This window comes from Carassius gibelio, chromosome B7 (genome assembly GCF_023724105.1).
Source record: "Carassius gibelio isolate Cgi1373 ecotype wild population from Czech Republic chromosome B7, carGib1.2-hapl.c, whole genome shotgun sequence".
Lineage (NCBI taxonomy): Eukaryota > Metazoa > Chordata > Actinopteri > Cypriniformes > Cyprinidae > Carassius > Carassius gibelio.
Genome location: NC_068402.1, coordinates 32,501,643 through 32,521,332, shown reverse-complemented (window position 1 = coordinate 32,521,332; position 19,690 = coordinate 32,501,643). Strand labels below are relative to the sequence as shown.

General features: G+C 36.5%; 1 protein-coding gene across 3 annotated transcripts in view; it reads right to left on the bottom strand.

Annotated features, from left to right (window-relative positions):
- The window catches only part of znf609b (zinc finger protein 609b), a 59,748-nt gene that overhangs the window by 21,670 nt on the left and 18,388 nt on the right, over positions 1–19,690 (bottom strand). The window contains exon 1 of one of the 3 annotated variants that reach the window (XM_052560977.1): positions 15,368–15,389. The exons of the other annotated variants lie outside the window; for them this stretch is intronic. The gene's annotated coding sequence lies outside the window, so the exon portion shown is untranslated. Of the gene's footprint in view, positions 1–15,367; positions 15,390–19,690 lie in introns of those variants that run through there. 3 annotated transcript variants of the gene reach the window in all.

The window sequence follows — 19,690 nt, the reverse complement described above, 5'->3', positions numbered from 1 at the left end:
TGATACTGTACATCCGCAGGTGGCACAGTAGACCTAGGACTACTGTCTGACAAAAAGCAGACTGCAGTCGGGATTTTCCTTTCCTTAAAATAACGGATTACTTTTTTTAAAAAAATAACTAAGTTACTGATTACTTACGCACGAAACTAACGCGTTAAGTTACAAATTTCAGGAAAAAAGTAATTAGAGTACTCTAACGCGTTACTTTGTAACGCGTTACCCACAACACTGTCTGTCACCTACTTAAAGGAGTAGTTCACTTCAAGAACAAAAATTTACAGATAATGCACTCTCTCTGCAAATTTCTTTCTTATTTCAGTCTTCTTTGATGCTCATGAGTTTGAACTTCCAAAATGCAGTTTCAATGCAGCTTCAAATGGCTCTAAAGGATCCCAACCAAAGAAGGGTCTTATCTAGTGAAACCAATAAATAAATAAAAATGTATATATTTTCTAACCTCAGATACAAATTTTGCGTAGCTCTGTATTGCGAATGCGTACTCTGTGCAGTCCCATTCGAAACAGTTAGGGTATGTCAAAACTTCCATCTCAATTTCTCCTCCAACTTCAAAGTCGTCCTACATCACTGCAGAAATACCGACTCGGTGTTAACAAAGTGAACATGGAAAGAAGGTAAAACAGTGATGTAGGACGTTTTATGATGATTTAGAAATTAGAGTTTTTTTGACATACCCTGTCATGTACTGTCATGAAACCAGAATGCACTTTTGTAGGACAGAGCTAGACAAGATCAAGGTTTGAGGTTAAAAAGTAATTAAAATTGTAAAAAAAAAAAAAATGTAAGAAAACAACTGATCATTTAACTAGATAAGACCCTTCTTCCTCAGCTGAGATCGTTTAGAGCCGTTTGAAACTGCATTTAAACTTCATTTTAGAAGTTTATTCCTGAAATGTTTCTGAAATGTTTTCAGAAAACATTTTGAAATCCACCAGCCACAGTGGCCAGTGGACAAAAAAGTTGATTTCCATCCCTGCCCACCACCATGGGCAAGACCAAAGAGCTGTCAAAGGATGTCAGAGACAAAATTGTAGATCTGCACAAGGCTTGAATGGGCTACAAGACCATCAGCAAGAAGCTTGGTGAGGAGGACAATGACCCGAAACATACCACCAAGGCAACAATGGATTGGCTCAAGAAAGCATGGAGTGTCCTAGCCAGACTCCAGACCTGAATCCCATGTAATATCTGTGGAGGGAGCTAAAACTTTGAGTTGCCAAACGACAGCCAAGAAACCTTAAGGAATGAGAGTGGATCAAAATCCCTCCTGAGATGTGTGCAAACCTGATGACCAACTACAAAAAAAAAACAAAAAAAAAACATCTTACTTCTGTGCTTGCAAACAAGGGTTTCTGCATGTACCAAGTCATGTTTTGGTAGGGGATCAAATAATTAATTCACTCACTGTAACAAAAATCTTTTTTTTTTTTCTGGATTTATTGGTTGGTATTCTGTCTCTATACATTAAAATAAACCTACCATAAAAATTACAGACCCTTTAAGTTTGTCCACTTACAAAATCAACAGGGAAAGAAAAAACATTTTCCCCACTGTATAAATTTCAATTAAAAATAATTTACCCTCATGACTGCTTTTGTGGTATAGGGTCATACATATATTTCCTTCTAAATAAAAAAAGAAAGCGTGTTGCACTTCTATGCAATGAAAAAATACACCGGAAAGGAAAAAAAAAAAGATGACTGTATGTATTTATAACCAGGGTTCATCAACATCAGGGTGTGTGTGCCACCACTGGCACGTGGAAGAGTAAACACTGGTGCACAAACCAAAATCGAGACTGAGAGGGGAATATTACATGATTGTAATTATATTTAGTTGTTTACTTTAGAAATGCTGAAGTCAGGGTCCAAAATTAACAGGTGCTATACAGTAAATGAGAGGCTTTTGTGAGTAAATCCAACATCACATGTGAATAAAAAATTACATGATTCAAGTCGAAAGTATACAAACCGCCTACTAGAGAAAAGATCCGCCATCACGTGTTTTCCTCCAGGACTCCATGTGAAATATTCCTCACATGAAGTCACCAAATATGAGGAAGAAATCACAGTGCAAACCAAAAACTGATGCGCACTGCAGTGGGCTACAAAAGTAAATGTTTATTTGGGAAATGTAGTGCCACTTACATTTACAATAGTCTTGCTTTAATGCGGATGGGAAAGTATTTTTAAAGATTTGGAGTCAGAAGAGTTTTTTTTAAGAAACAAACTTTTTTAGCAAGAAAAAAATCTGTTATATTTTATTTTTTTATTTTCTTGTTTATTTTATTTTTTTATGCCAAAAATCATTAGGAAATTAAGTAAAGATCATGTTCCATGTAGATATTTTGTACATTTCCTACTGTAAATATATCAAATCTTTGATATAAAACTTTACAAACAATGAGTTTTGATTAGTAATCAGCATTGCTAAGAACTTTGGATAACTTACAAGGCTATTTTTTTGCACCTTCAGATTCCAAATTTTCAAATATTTGTATCTCGGCTAAATATTGTCCTATCATAGCAAACAATAGATCAATGAACAGCTGAAAAAAAGACTGGTTTTGTTGTCCAGGGTCACAAACATTTTGAGCAATCTTGTTCAATGTGACTTCTTTTAAAAGCAAAACAAAACAACAGAACCTTAAACTTTCTAATGTTAATGTACTTTCTAAATATAAGGCCTTATGTGTTATACCGTATCAATGGTGATTGAACTTACTGTTAAAACGGTTCCCAAGCCTGATCTAAATGGAGGACCCTCATTACGAGGAGGATCATGTGAAAAAATGTAAAGCGTGTTTGAATTGTGCCTAATGACCTGTTATCGCTTGTGATTGAGATGATAACAGGTTCAGAAGCTCCACGACTGTTTTTACCTCCTGCATGAAACATCACACCAGTGAGAGAAGCTCATGTCATCTCGACCGCCTGCTGATTTATGATTATGCCTGACTTGCCAGAGTAGTATATGGTGCGCTGACACAACAGACGAGCAAACATCCAGCTGTCAGCATTCCCAGAAAACACACAGACATGCTCAAACACACTACAGGCCGTTCAAATATACTAACAGCCCTAATATCCACCGTACCACATTCATCAAGTGATTACCTCGCAGTATCTGGACGTGCTCTGCTGTACATCAGTGAGCACATTCATGACTTTTAATAGTGACCAATAATGAGGAGCACATCGCACAGACCACTGATACTGACACATGAGCCTTTAGAATGTAAATGAAAAAAAAAAAGAAGTGGTTTTGATGCCAAGTGCCACAAACTGGCTCTATTGCCAGCAGATCTTTGGCAGAAAACAACTGTCATGTGTATTCAGAGAAGGGTAGGAAAAAAAGACCCTTAAATGGAATAGAAAAATCGAGTTCTTCATCTTAATCTTTTCCTGAGATGAGAATTCAATGTGATTTATAAATCTTGCCCAAACGTCAGTCATTTTTGTTAAGCACAGATGCTTTTAATACTCTTGCAAAACACCAACATAGCCTAAAACAAGATAGAAGAAGTGAAAGCAACATGAAGAAAATACCCTGAAACTCTTAAAATGATGATAAAGAGCTTAGTCTTTAGCAGGCGGCACACCCACGGGCCGCCCACAGTCCATTTGCTGAGCGTCTAAAGCATTTATACTTATAAACCTGGAATGTACTTTCCTGATCTTATAAGCTTTAATCTGATTGTTAGTGGTACACAGTGTATTTTTCAGTACATTTGGAAACAGTTCGACTTCTGAGGAAAGATTAATCACTGGATTTGTTAAAGTTTATCATGTTTTCATGTTATTAAATCTTTAAATGATACCTTTTTTTGTATAAGTTCATCTGATATCGATTTCAAATAGATATCTATTTCCCATGAAAGAAAGCAAACTGTGGTTGGTAGCCTTGTGTTCTGGTCAGACAGTGCCTTAGTGTTAAATGAATGGTTGACATGAAAATGAGTTGCAATGTGAGGAAGACTGAATATATGTTACCTAAACTCTGTAATTCTAAGTAGTGGTTGAGCACTAAGATCTGAAAAAAAAAATTATTTATAATGATTAAATGACAGCAATTAAGATTAACAAATGAAACTGAAGAAATCTATGAAAATATTGTACACAATATTGGTAAAGCAGGGATATTGACCAGTAATTCCATAATTTCCAAAACTGTTAGGGTTGAATATTGACAACTACTGAATGATTTAAATGCATAAATCATTATTCCATAAATCACAAAGCAATAATGGCTGATATTTAATTCTACATAACATTTTTACATTATGTGTAAAACAAAATGTAAGCATAAAAATGAAAAATAATATAATTAAAAGCTGAATTAAGAAATACAATTATTATTAACTATTTAAATAAAATGAAACAATATAAATAAAAACTATAATAAGTGAATTTAAGTTTAACAACATTATGTCTGAAAGCATGAAAAGCAAATATGTTTTAAAATCTTCTGAATATATTATGTGTTAAAAAATAATTAGGGATTTAAAGGGGTCATGGGATGCAAAATTTACTTTTACATGTTGGTTGAACATAAATGTGTGTTGGCAGTGTGTGTACACATCGACCCAATAATGATGAAAATCCACCCAGTATTTATTTTTTAATAGCCATAAATAATTACCCATTTCTCAAATCAAGCCATTCTCAGGTGCTTGGCTGTGTGACATCACACAGGCTAAGGCCCCTCCCACAATTGTTGATTGACACTGGTGTTTAACCATAGACCCACCCTGAGTGAGTTGTCATCAGTCCGCCATCGTTTCGACGCTGGAGCAGATGTAAACAAGAACAGCTCCTAAGAGATTGAGGTGTTCTGTTGTTGAATATGATAATGAACATAGCAGTCGTCATTTAGAAGGTCTTGGAAGGAAATGAACAAAATGGGTTGCGGTGAAAAGAGCTGTTTTTGGCAAGGTAAAATTGGTGTAGTTTTACCATTGCAAAATTTTAACCAAAGCATGTTATAGACTTTTCATTAAGAACCTAAATAATAATATAAACTTGTGGAAAATGGGCGTCCAATGACCCCAACAAAGACATTTTAAGCAAGCATTGGATGATAAGAAAAGGTAATCAAAATGTAAAAATACATAGAAATGAGCATAGTCAATACTGTTTGAGTTAGATCCTTGATATTGTATTAAATGCAATAAGAAAACGATGAACTAATACAAGTGTATTAGTTCAGTCTGGCAGTCTGTCACCAAGTCTAAAAGCAATTCAACTTATAAAAATAAAGATAAAACTGTAACTGATAAACTCTCTTTTTCAAAAGGTTATCAGATCTCATAAAACCCTTACAATGCGATCAAGAGTCCACACTGGCTACATTCACCCACCAGAGGCCAAACTACGAGCCAGTTCCGCAAGAGTGGAAGTACACTCAGGCCTGAAGAATGCAAAAGCAAGCAGAAGCCATGCATACTTAAGAGTTCAAAGCTCAACTCTATTTCACTCACAGAGAAACAAATAACTTCGCTAAGCCAGGAAAAAGCGAAGCGGCCACAGGAGATGAGACGAAACTTTACAGCAGTTGCCAGATGAAACAGCTTAATATTCAGCCGTCTGTGGAGATGCACTAAACAAACAGGGTCTAAAAAGAGAATCATCCTCATGTCCCTCGTCGACTTCTTTACAAACAATGAGATAATATTATATCATCACCCTTCCAAGTAACAGAAAACGGTGTTTCTGCATCCCTGTTTACAGCTTTTGGCTTAATAACCAGCACTGCTAGAGATCCAAAAGCAGGGAGCCTAAATACATCAAAACCACAAAAGCAGAGATTTATTCTTGCCTAATTAAAAAACAATAATCGCCCCTCCCCTGTATCCAGTACACTGATGCTTAGCCTTCCAATAGAGCTGCAAATATGGAAGTGATTTTTATAAACCATGAAGACGTTTTCGTAGGCAGAGAAAAAGCCTGATGTCTGGCTTATTCGCCTGTTGCTATTAGGACAGAATCTGCATTCCCAGAAGACATCCCTAGAAAAAAATAATAGGGGGGAATAAAACAATTGCCTTTCATGACTCCAAACACAAAACAGCGAGAATCAATCTGAGAATGATAGCAATGCCTGGGGGTGTAACAGTGAGATGGAATCGATGGAGCCTAATAAACAGGCAATCAGCACGCATGCATGATGGGATCTGTAACGTCCTTGACCCATCAATCTCAACTGGAAAGCTATGTAGCTCGAATTGAAGATCTCAAGCCGTTTTCCCACCTGGTTCAATTACTTTGCTCCAAACTTGAGTTTGAAAAAGAATCAATACGAAGAATAAAAGCTACTTGAAGACAAACAATAAGACATAAATAGTTAAATTACACATGACTGTGGTCTGTTTCTGCACAAAACGTCAGACTGCTTTCATTTCAACATGAAATATATGCTAGATGAGTGGTTTTCAAATGCTTTGATGCCCATAAAATACAATAAACCCCCTTGCAAAAGGACATTAGGATTTAATAGTACATAAATTTCAATGTTCAGTATGTAGCTCAGTTTTGTCGTCATGGTTCGATATGATTTCAGTACAGAAGGGACCTTTTAACATTAAAAGGTGTGCAAACAAAAATCTAATTACTATTTATTTTTAAATGTAATAATTAACATTCAACTAAAAAAAAAAAAAAAAAAAAATATACAAAGTGAATTGCACAAAACACAGTTTTTAATTTAACTTCTAAATGACAACATTTCTATTTGTTGCTGAAATATAGGCTATTCATAGGCTACAGTGGCTGTCATGACCTTACACATAAACATAACGTTTAAACTAACTTTTATAGAGAATATCTCTTTGGGTTTGAGACTTTAGTCTTTGCAACTTTAGGGATCTTATGTATTCACAAACAGCTTGTAACACTCCAAAGAGAAAGGAAAACATGAAATCGCATCATATGTCCCCTTTAAATATGCGATTCTGCAGCACGTTACAGCTCTGATATGACCACCGGAGCTGATCGTGGCCAATCTAGTCAATGTTTGTGTCTATACCAGCTGCGTTGCAACATTTAGAAAAAATAAAAAAAATTCATGATTTCTGGACAGTATTGACAAAGCAGAATTAAATAGTAATAAAGTTCATTAAATGTCTGTGTGTGTGTATATTAGGGGTGTAACGATACGCGTATTCGTATTGAACCGTTCGGTACGACGCTTTCGGTTCGGTACGCGGTACGCATTATGTATACCGAACGGTTCGTTGGAGTAATTAATTATATTTGAAAAAAAAAAAAAAGAGAGAGAGAGAGAGAGAAATATAATGATATGCGTTCAACAAGGTAGCCCAATAACCCAAACAACGTAACAGGCAACGCCCCTGACACTCCCGAAGAAGAAAAAAACACCATCTTATATGTTTATGTTAGGCTACTCAGCAGGCGCTCGCTCACTCAGTACGCGCTGAAGGCTCGTTGCAAAATAGCCAATGCGTTTAACAGACTAGAAATGAGAAGATCCTCCAATAACCAACAGGTCTGGTGTTTGGGTGCACTTTGGATTCCCTTTAAGCTATAATGGTGATGGCAAGAGAGTGGTGGATAAAAAAACAACGGTATGTCGCATCTGCAACATGACAGGGTACACCAGCGGGAATAAAAAAAAAAAAAAAAAAAACACCAGCGGGAATATCTGGGATATATGCGTCAGTACTATCTGGGAAAAGACGAAAAAAAGGAGAAACATGCACGCAGCAAACTATCCCTGCAGCATTTAGAAACTATAGCTTACAGGGAATCCAACCCAAACACCAGACCTGTTGGTTATTTTAGGATCTTATATTTCTGGTCTGTTAAAGGCATTCGACATTTTGCAACGAGCCTTCAGCGCGTGCTGAGTGAGCGAGCGCCTTAGGGGCCGTTCACATATCGTGCCTAAAAACGCATGGAAAACGCTAAGCGCGTCTTTCTCCTCCTTTCCAAAGCGCTCGGGCAGAAGCGCTCATGAGGCGTCTGTCTTTGCTAAGCAACAATGACGTGCTCTCTCCATGAGACGCGGAAATTTCAGCGAAGGATAAATGGATTTGCAGCTCTAAAAATCGCTTGCAGTAGCTCTGCTACTAAATTTATTTCAAAATTGCAATCCATATACAACTATGATCAGCTGATCCTTCATCTTGGCTGAGCTCTCAACGTTGTTACGGGAAAGGATGAAGCTGATTGGTTAGTTCTTGTCACATGACCCGCGGTGCGCTTGCGGCATTCTGAAAAGTTGAGATGTTTTTACATTTTGCTGTATCTAAAACGTATCGAACCGAACCGAACCGTGACATCAGTGTATCGTATCGAACCGAACCGTGAATTTTGTGAACCGTTACACCCCTAGTGTATATATATATAAAATCTCAAGTTCAAATAACTTCAGTCCTAATAATATATTAAAAAAAGGTTATAAAATATACTCCCTATGACCATTTTTCCCCACAGAATCTGGTACCAATTGGTAGCTCAAGTGTTTTTTTTCAGTGTTTTCCAAAATTGGGTGAGTATCAAAGGTTCCCATCTACACATTACGCTAAACAGCTTTCACACAGACCAAAACCCCAGCTCTGATGTCAAACAGACTTTAGTGTGAAACTGCCCTGCACAAAAACATGAAGCAAAGAGTCAGTTAAACCAAACCAGGGCTGAATTCAACTGCTCTGCTCTGATAGCAGCTGGACTGGGGCTCTGAGGCAGTAATCTGTCAGCTTTACTTAACTGCTTCTGTGCTTTCCAAAGATAACAGATGACCCACGCTGATCAACTGAGCTTAAGCTTATTTCAAGCACTAAAACAGTATGTTGTCCATCAGGATGCCTTCATATGTCCTTTTGGTTCTCTGAATTTGATGGCAAGATAAATACTTTTAAAGTTGAAGGCCTGTGCTTTAAAAACAGACATTGTTGAACAGCTCTATGGAAGTAAAGGAAAATTCTTTACTGACCTGGACAAGGTAAATTTGTTTTTCATCACAATAAAAGATGCAACTACACAAATGAAAAAAAGGGAACTAGATCTACACAAAAGACTAGACTGAGTGTAAAATTTAATTGAACATAGTGATTTTTAAGTCATGTCAAATTCAATGCTCATGCCGCAAGATGTGAAACAACAGCTAAAGCATAAAAATGCATTACCAATTCATACACATTTTACAAGGGGGCTAATTTGTACGATTTTGTATGATTTGTCTTGTCCCCAGTGACGGGTAGGTTTAGGAGTGGGGTTAGGAATACATTATTTGTACAAATTCATGTGAATTGTGCAACTCCTAAAATACATAAGATTTAGTTCAAATCATATGAATTTGTTCGTTTAAGTCATTAGAATTCGTATGAATTAGCCACCTCGTAAAATATGTATGAATTGTGTGAGATCAAGTTGGAATAAAACAAAATTATACCAACATAAAACAAGACAACTACTACAACAATCTACTGAAAATTTTCTTGCAGTACACCTTCATGCACTGAAAATGTGGTTGGATGGTGGACAGGCTTCTGCACAGCAGGTGTTTTGAGCCCCATTCTTTCAACATGGCTTGGTCGTGTCTGCCCATCCTCCATCCTGCCTCATTTGGTCTCCTCCATGCAGCTGGTTAGCTTGGGCTCATGCCCAGTATTGTTTACGGACCTGTGGGAGGCTGGAGGGGAAGAGGAAAGGCCTCTGAGTTGAGCGAGAGTGGCGACATGCATTCCTCATAACTGCCAGATAAAATGGATGCCTGAGAGAGGAATGGCAGCAGCAAAAAGGAAAAGCTGCATAGAAGCACTGCAGATGACAAACATTTTGTTGGAAAGTATTGGACTACTTTTACAAAGAAACACTACTTTAGTCTTTCTTTTTCAGACTTTAATGCTTAATTCAATGTTACTTGCTGTTTCTTTTCAATTAATTGCTCTATTTACTATCAATTTCTGAGTGAAAACATTTTTTTTTATTTCCAGTGTAGAAGATGGACAATGACTTTCAGCCAATGTCAGTGTGAACATCTTTACATTTAAGATTATGTTTCCGGCAACAGGAACATGCCCAGATTTTAATGCTGTCGAATTTGTACTGAGAAAGCATAATACCAAACGGTCCACATAAGTGGTTGACCGATATATTGCCAAGGCTGATATATCGGCCGATATTTGGCATTTTGCAAATATCGGTATCCGTCGATAAGTATTGTCTGCTTGGCCGATGTGTTCGAGGCAGGACTTTTATTGGACAATGCTGTGAATGGCAGCACCTAAGCACACAGTGCTCACATTCTCCCTCTTGATCGTCGTTGTCATTAACATTTCTGTCTAATACGGATAAAATTCTGTCTAATAATCAAATGGAATGATTAAACAAAGGAATTAATGTATACAAAAAGTATTATAATGACTGCATTTATATTATTAGTAATAGGCAAACATTATAATTAGGGGTGTGACGGTTAGTATATAACCGTGAGACCGACGGTTATAGTTGAACACCGTCATTAGAACTCTATAACCGCCAAAACATGTCATTAAAATATTTTTTACAAACATTTTTTATCAAAAATTATTTTCATTTTTTAGATAAGATCATAAGATGCGCAATATATCGGGAGACATGGTTTTTACCACTTAATGAAGTTTTGTAAATCGTCAGACATGATATTTACCACTTCATAAAATTTTGCTTTGTAGAAAACCTTTCTTAAAAACGAATTTCGTTTTGTACAAATTTTATCTTAATTTTAATAAATGTTTCATCAACCAATTGCATGTATTTTAATAAATAAAAAGCAAGTAAAGCAGACAATGATAACCGTGACTTGGAAGCACCAGCGCACCGCTTGCACTGCACTGTGAACTAGAGCGCATCTCATCATAAATGAAACTCAGCGTAGGCCTATGCCTCATACATTAGCATTAAATATCTTTGATGCATCCTTTCTAGAAAAGACAATGGCTTTTTTTTGTGGCTCGCATCAGCAAAGCATTGCATCGCCATAGACCGCAAAACAAGCAGCGGATGGCGGGCGGGTGCGGCTTTGAAATTTGCTCTATGATTTCCATGAACCAAAAAATGAGGACGGAATCTCGAAATCCAGTCATGAAAATGAAACTTGCATTTTAATATGGACAGTCATGGAATTTGCCAAAGTTAGCATAAAATAATCAAATCAAATCTCCATATGGACCAGTATCTGTAAATGTTAAGCCGAAAAAGTTGTTTAAAATATAAATCCGTGTTCTGCGCGTCTCTGTGTGAATTAATGAATGGCAGAGACGTGCAGGTTTGTTTACTACATAGACTGAAGCGCATGACGCTTGCATTAATTTCAGCATCTGAGCTTCAGAGTTCTCTCTCCTTCAAGCGATCTGAACTTTTCAGCTCATCTCAATGGACACACAGCGCACCTGTATTTGACACTCTGTAAACTCTTTGTGAAGGCGCATGACTCACCGTCACTTTATAACTGATAGTGCTGTTTCTCACACATGCAAAGAGAGAGAGAGCGAGAGTCTTACCACGCTTAAACAACACCTTATATGTAAACTATTCTTTGTTGTCTTCTCCTGTCAAAATAATGGATTAAATTTAGAAATATTCATATTCATTTTCGAACAAGCAGAAGACATACCAGTTTCTCCGGTAGTGGGCGGAGCTAATGGGCAAATGGCAATGGCTTTTTTTTTGCGGCTGGCATCAGCAAAGCATTGAATCGCCATAAACCCCAAAACAATCAGCGGATGGCGGGCGGGTGCGGCTTTGAAATTTGCTCAAAAAACGTTGGCGCGAATGATGAGTTTTGTGACAGATCTCCTTAATAAACGGAGGTCTGAAATCTCTGCCCCTTTACCGATCAGAGCGCGCGCTGACACGGAGTTAACCCGCTATCTCCAAGAACAACCAATTGACTTGGACCCCCCCGACGGTTATGTTATGAACCGTCACATTTGACTCACGTCATAACCGTCATCACCAATTCTGAAACCGGCACACCCCTAATTATAATACTTTCTAGTTTGCCGCCAGCATTAAGCAAATATGCATTTGTATCATTTAAACAAACCTTTGAATGACTAATGAACATTTAGTATCACAAACCTTGATAACTAAGTCGAATCCAGCTGTGAGATCTTGTGAAGTGTGCATTTTTATCCAGCATGATCGCGTGTTCTCTGCGTGACGGTCAGTCCGTGTGAATTGAATGCTTTAAACAATAAACTAGGACTGTGCAAAAAATCTAATGCGATTTTCATGCACATCTCATCAGTATAGACGCTCCTTTAATTATAAGTATTATCTCCAGCACGTGTGTTCAGATCAGGGTTGCCAGGTTTTCACAACAAATCCTGCCCTGTTGCTTCTCAAAACTAGTCCAAAACTAATCGCGATTCCAGGAGGTTCCCAGATAAAAAAAAATTGCTTCCCGTGGTTAAAATATACGTTTTGTTTTTTGGCATGGTTGTCTTGGTAAAATTCGGATTTTAGGGGCTAAATATCACGTTACTGGTATTGGGGTTGCTTCAACCGCAGACATGAAAAACATTCGCAGACTTGGCAACACTGGTTCAGGTGGAGCGGCAGTTACTACACAGAGCTGTAGTCTACCGACAACGAACACAAAATCGCTTTCAAAATCGACAAAGAATCGCCACCGATTTTAAAATCGATTTTGTGTAGATTGTCAGTGAATTACGGCTCTGTGTAGTAAATGCCAACCAGTGTTGCCGAGTCTGTGGTTGTTTTTCATGTTCGCGGGTCGAAGCGACCCCAATACAAATAACATGATATTTAGCCCCTAAAATGCGAAATTTACCAAGGCAACCATGCCATAACTTACATTTTAATCCCGGAAAGCAATTTTCTATCGGGGAACCTCCTGGGAACGCGATTGGGCTAGTTTTGGACTAGTTTTGAGAAAAAACTGGGCAGGATCTGTTGTGAAAACCTGGCAACCCTGAACTGAACGCACGTGCTGGAGATATACTTCTAATTACAGGAGCATCTTTACTGATGAGATGTGCATGAAAATCGCATTCGATTTTTTGCACAGCCCTACTATAAACTTGTGAATTTTCAAATTATGCTGCACTTTATGCATTTGCCCACTGTCATATTCATTTCATTTTCACTTTTGCTGTGTGTAAAATTAGTGTTACCCTGGCTTTTTTTGAAAAATATGATTCCCAATGCACACAAACTTCCCAAATACTGAGTGCCCTGTTGGTTAAAGTGTTTACTTCATTTTTAATTATATTTTTATTAAATATTTATTCATGAAAAATACATTGTCATCTAAAGTGTTTATTTTGCACATTTATTTTTTAATCCATTGTCAAACGATTAAACATTTCTTAAATAGTATTAAAAAATGTAAAAATAAATAAATAAATTGTATATTAAAGGTTTATATCAGCTATCGGCCTCCCGCTTTCCAAGATATCGGTATCGGCTGTCAAAAAAAAAAAAAACAACAACAACAACAACAACAAAAAACACAATATCGGTCAACCACTACTCCACAAACTATGGAATAGGCAAATTAATCACTAGGTAATTTTTAGGTCAGTTTTTACATCATCTAATCCTAAAAAAAACAAAAAATTTCACATTTTGTACAGATTCATACAACCATTGACTACCTTATTCATTAATTTAACTATGAAATCCAGCTAATACATAAATCTAAATATTAACCCAAAAAGGCTGAAGATCAGTTTCTTAAAAGGACTGCAGTTCATTCTAAGCGTCTGATGATGTGGAACCTTTCAGGACTGTTAGAATAACAGACAGCACACATGCTTTACGATCTTGTCATCTAGTGGCAACGTTTTCTGTGAGTAAAAATTCAGCTTGCTTGTTCCAGACACAGGAGATCCAGCTAATTTCACGTTGTTTTGAGTGCTCTGTCAAACCACAACTCGTTTTCTTTTCTTAAATGCAAAAAGGGAGGCTGGAAAACCAAAAAAAAAAGAAGAAAAAAAAAGATCCAGATGTCAAGCCAAGCACTAATAATATGTAACAGATCAGAGAATGAGAGTGATAAAGAGTAAAACAGACGTGGAGGAGGGGGGAGCAGAGCAAATTCTTTCCCCTCCTCCATAATAGCACCTCCTGGTGTGAGTCATTCACTAACAACAGTATCTATTACAATAATAATCCACATTCTTTTCAAGGTCACCCTCTCTGGAAAAGGCTGGTTTGAGAGGAAATCAGCTCAGAAACACAGCCTCTTTAACACTCTGCTTGGTCATACACATTTTCACAACAAATGCAAAAGTGCAACACGACTCGGTGCTGGGTGCCAAAATCAACATCCAGCGCTTCAGAAACATGAACTAGAACTTTGGCCCACAATCCTGGAGAAAAACAAGTCTATTTATAATTTATTTTCCTAAATGCCCATTGTTATGATCCTTTTCCATTTGTTATCCTTTATTAAGTCACGTTAAACTTTTAATCTTCAACTATAAAATATCCATAATAGAAATATGAAATACATTGCATTATATTTACAACTACGATAATCCAAAAGTTAAACAGAAACAATTAAATTTACTGTGTAAATTATATGTTTTCAAAAACAATGCAAGTCGTTGCCATGCATAATTTCCATCTCAAACAATTTTGCCACCAGTAAAAAAAAAATAAATTTTTTTAAGTTGTTTAAAAATACATAAAATGCTAAAAATAAAGGTTTTTATAAAATGGGATTTATGTTTCCATGAAGAACTTTAACTTAACTAAAAGTTCTTTACAGTGGAAAAGTTTCTTAAATGCTCTTCAGACAATAAAAAAAACATTGTTCTTTTAAGAGCACTGTTCACTTAAAGGTTCTTTGGTGAACCTAAAATGGTTCTTCTGTGGAACTCCGAAAAACCTCTTCACTTATAAAAGTGAAGATTCTTTATAGTGGAAAAGTGTTTTTAAGATTATTCAAAAGTTATCCAAATAAGGGAAAATTTATTTTAAAAAATGTTTACTCAAAGTTTCTTTGGGGAAGTAAAAAAAAAATTTCTATGACATCAGTGCAAACCCTTCAATAAAATCAGCCTGTGCAAGACAAGGTATGTTTAAAGTGTCATTTTAAAAACCATAATTTCGACAACAGAATGCTTTCAAACACAATACACCATTTGAGATGTGGTGAGAGTTTACGATTTTCAGAAAAAACGTTATCTTCTATTCATTTTATGAGCTCAGATCTCAAGAGTTGTGATGAGATTGAAGTAAAACAAGTCAAAAAATGATTTAGGAACTGGAATTATGTCACTAGGATACACAGAATAAACATCTTATTACAAATTCCCAGAGTACAATAGAGCACTTTGACAGAACCAAAACAAATGTTTTATATACCCACTTACAAGACAAGTTGTTTTTCATGCTGCTAGATTTCCCTGGAGAACCACAAGCCAACTATTTATGGAAGTAATGCATTCTGCTGCTTCCTCTAAACAGAGGAAAGACTCTATGTGGGTGGTACTCCATCTAACAGATACAACATATATACAGACCCATGGGAGGAACAGCTTTTTCACAATTCTCTGACCTCTGAGCTGAACTTGGGTGTAGTAAACTGAACAAAAGATGTTGACTGATGACTACAATGGGAAAAACATCTAGTCACCCACAAACCTTTATTCTGAGCTGGCTCTCAAGACGCTATTATAAATGTTAAAAATATATATGTTGTGTATAAATGTCATGCAAAACAGCTTGCAAAACAGCAAAACAGAATTTTGTACTTAAGGCAATGGTTCTCACATAATAGTGCAGACATTTGCTGAAGGGTCACTTGAAATTTGATAAATGATACTAAAGCTGAAACTGTTGGAGAACTGTTGTGAATGACAGCCTCTCCATTAATAACAAAATCAAAATAAACCAAATTAATAGTTTTTTTTTTTTTTGCATGCTTAGAAGAATGTCAGTTTAAGTTAGTCAATTTAACATAAATTGGTAGTAATAATATAGTGCAGCTAGAGAATAAAACAATAGAGAGTTTGCAACACATTTTTTATTTAAATGAGCTAGGCTGTCACTAGCACTAGAATGTCAGTTTGATACACATTACCATAAATCAACAATTAAAAAACATTAAACAAACAGAACACATTCTGAGTCCACCAGACTGACAAATCTTAAAGGGATAGCTCACCCAAAAATGAATTACTCACCCTCATGTTGTTCCAAACCCACAAGACCTTCATTCATCTTCAGAACACAAATTAAGATATTTCTGATGCATTCCGAGAGCTCTCTGACCCTCCCATTGACAGCAAGGGTCCTTACACAATCAAGGCTCAGAAACATAGCAAGGAGATCATTAAAATAATCCATGTGACGTCAGAGGTTCAACCACAGTTTAACAAAGTTATTAGAATACTTTGTGCATAAAGAAAACTAAAATAATGACTTTATTCAACAATTTGTCTCCTCTGCATCACCCAAAACTGTCCTTTTTAATTAAATTATACATAAATTGGATTACTAAAAGGTTTATCAAGCTTTACAGAAATTTAAGCTTTCAATTCATACTTAATTCTAATTTAGGCTTAGTTTCTGAAATGACTCTACTTTTTAAGTTTTAAACTGTAGAATGCAGTATTATCACAAGACCTACAATTCGTCATGCTCCCATAGTGATGAAAACAGTGCAAAGTTTCCCTACAGGAGGCAAATCCCACAGGGATCGCATCTCGTGATATGATCAGTGAAAAACCCCAGCCATCCTCCCATGGTGAAACTGAAGATTTCATTGAATGAAAGTTTACCACACATTTTTTTCTTCTTTTTTTAGAGTTTAGAGACAGAGACATTGCATTCTGAGATACAGAAATATTGCCAAGCCAAAGTACAAGCAAAAGTCAAGCTAAAATTTTTGTCTCCTAGGTATAAGTCTACGTTATTATCTAGAGACATCATCTTTAACACTATGGCTACCGTTATAGTGCACACCCAGTGAAATGAAGTTGTTTTTACTCTCCTGCAGCAGCCATCATTCAAACAAGGGCATGTAGTCTATAGATTGTACAGCTGTTTCTAATAAAGTGACCGTCAGATCATCTTTCTAGAACCACTTCACCATCTTCAAAGTATCATCCTATAAAAAAGTATACAATTTTGACATTTTCTCTAAAATGAATTTTGAACTTGAATTTTGAATAGCTGCATTTAAATGCAATTATTTAATCTGTTTGTAATCAGACTGAGGGCTCAATCAGACTGAAAACTGTAGTCATGTAAATGCCTGAATCCTGCTACCTTCCCAATCAGATTCAGAAATGCCTTGATGTTGTGGTACATGTTTTCATTTGTGTTTACATTACGTCTTCAAAACTAAATTTTTGCTAAACCCTAAAAAGCCAATTGTTTCTAAAAACTTGTGTACTACAGCCTAGAATCTGGTGATGAGGATGAGCATAAGAATAAGTCATTAATAATCTTTAGAAATTCAGCATTTAGTCTCAAAACAAACCTTTCACATCGTCTCTAATCAATAAGGGCAATTATTGGCATGAGAACGGTCCGCTATAATAATGCACCACACATGCTTAAGATCAATATTCTTATCAGCATCATCTATAGTACAGATCTTCTGCTCCTTTGGAACAAACCCTTTTAAGGGGCCCTATCCACATGTGAAAGTCAATACAAACAGCTAATACATTTAAAGGGACGGTTCACCCCAAAAGAAACAACATTTAATTATTTCCATGTGTTTCCATGTTTTCTTTTCTTCCATGGAACATATGTAAGAAAATTGGCATTCTGCAAAATAACAGTTTTGTTTTCCACCCAGAGAGAAAAAAAAAGGTTAAATAAGGTAACTTAAACATGAATCATGATATCACACAAAAAATCTGAGAAGGTCGCAGTAGGGGGACTAAATTAACACTGAAAACGCTGTGCAGACTTACACCTTTAAAGACCAAGGGGAAGGGCAAGTGATTAATTAATAACTACGGCAGTAATCAGTGTAACCTTCTCTACAGAAACTCACAATATCAGAAAAAAACACACTGAAACTAGGCATATTAAAACATCATCAATCAGCTGCAGTTAGGTACAACATGGAGTGGCTAACCAGGCGAACATGATTTACACATAAAATATTTTTATCAGTGCGTATGGATCCTTACAACTGGTTATATTGACATCACAGATAAGATTGGCACAAAACTGGTTATGGCCAGACGCTGTAAACACAATGGCCATGTCTTCTAAAATCACCTCCTTTGATCGGATATTTATAGACTCTTATGATGAAACCAAGCTCACAGTTTTGGAGTAAAGCCCACAACTGTTAGCAGTTGAGCAGCCACAGTCTGAATGCTCTTCTGAGCTTTTATAGTCGTGAGGGAAAAACAAACACAGACATTAAAATAGACAACAAACTGTGTTAGTCTGAAGTTAGAACCTTTATTAGCCCATCATAATACTATAAAGCTGTACCGTGGCGTAGGCAGTGGACGGGCACAGGCCGTTTGTAAGTGATAACTTGTAAATACATAGGCCTAGTCACCAGTGGCTACCAAAGCAAAAACTTCACTCGCAATGAAATATTTATGGTCCATATCCGTATTGGCTCCGACACTGGCATTTTCTGTGGATCGGGTATTGGTCAGACGAGACTGATCCAAAATCCAATATTGTGCGTATACTATTCTGTGTTATTGTTGAGCTCCACGAAAGGCACAACAACATTATAAAGCACCAACACGTTTTGGTGGACACATTTCAAGTGTTCTGAAGCTGTTCCATAGTTCAATGTGAGGTACAGATTAATATTAAAGTCATTAAATTCAAGTTCACACAAACTCTTCTCTCGCTGCGGGTGTCTGTCATCCTCCGTTCAGCAATCAAACTGCATCCTGCGTTCGGTTACTACTAGGCTTGGGTATAGAGTATCGATTGGAACCGGGACTAGCTTTGCATTTTCCCGGATCGTTCAAAAGTTTACATTTCGATTCCTAGTTTCTGCTGCTAATCTATACTGGGTTTTACAGGTTGTTTCTTATTGTAGGACCCTATGATTTCCGCGATGCAGAAAATGCGGACGGAATCGCGGAATCCAATCATAAAAACGGAATTTAATGTTTAACGAGGATAGTCACAGAATTTGCCAAATTTAGAAATAATTTAATCAAAAGTTGGTCATTGCACTTACATCAATAGCGATATGGACTAATATCTGTAAATATTAAGCCGTAAAAGTCTATTTAAATATGAATCCTGCATGTTCTGCGTGTCTTCATTAATGAATGGCGCAGAAGCGCATCTTCATTCATCACACACACGGAAGTGCGCGTGATGCTCATGGTAATTTCAGAGTCTGTCGTCGCTCTAAATAAGTAAAAAATAATAAATACAATTTAAAAAAAGTAAAAAGTTCATAGAATTAAAATTGATGAAAAAGGTCAGACTATTTCCTTCAGAAAGACAGTTGGTTAGATAGATCATTTAAAATATCCTAAACTTTTTTTTGGCACTGCCTCTTAAAAGAATAGGAATAGAGAATCGTTAGGAACCTGAATCGAAACAAGGAATCGAAATTGGAATCGTTCAAATTCAAACGATACCCAACCCTTGTTACTACAGTCAAAACGATGAAACTCTCTTCAAGAGCGCACAGTAAGTCAGGTTTAAAACTGTTCAAACAAAGGCTCAATAAACTAACGCATAGA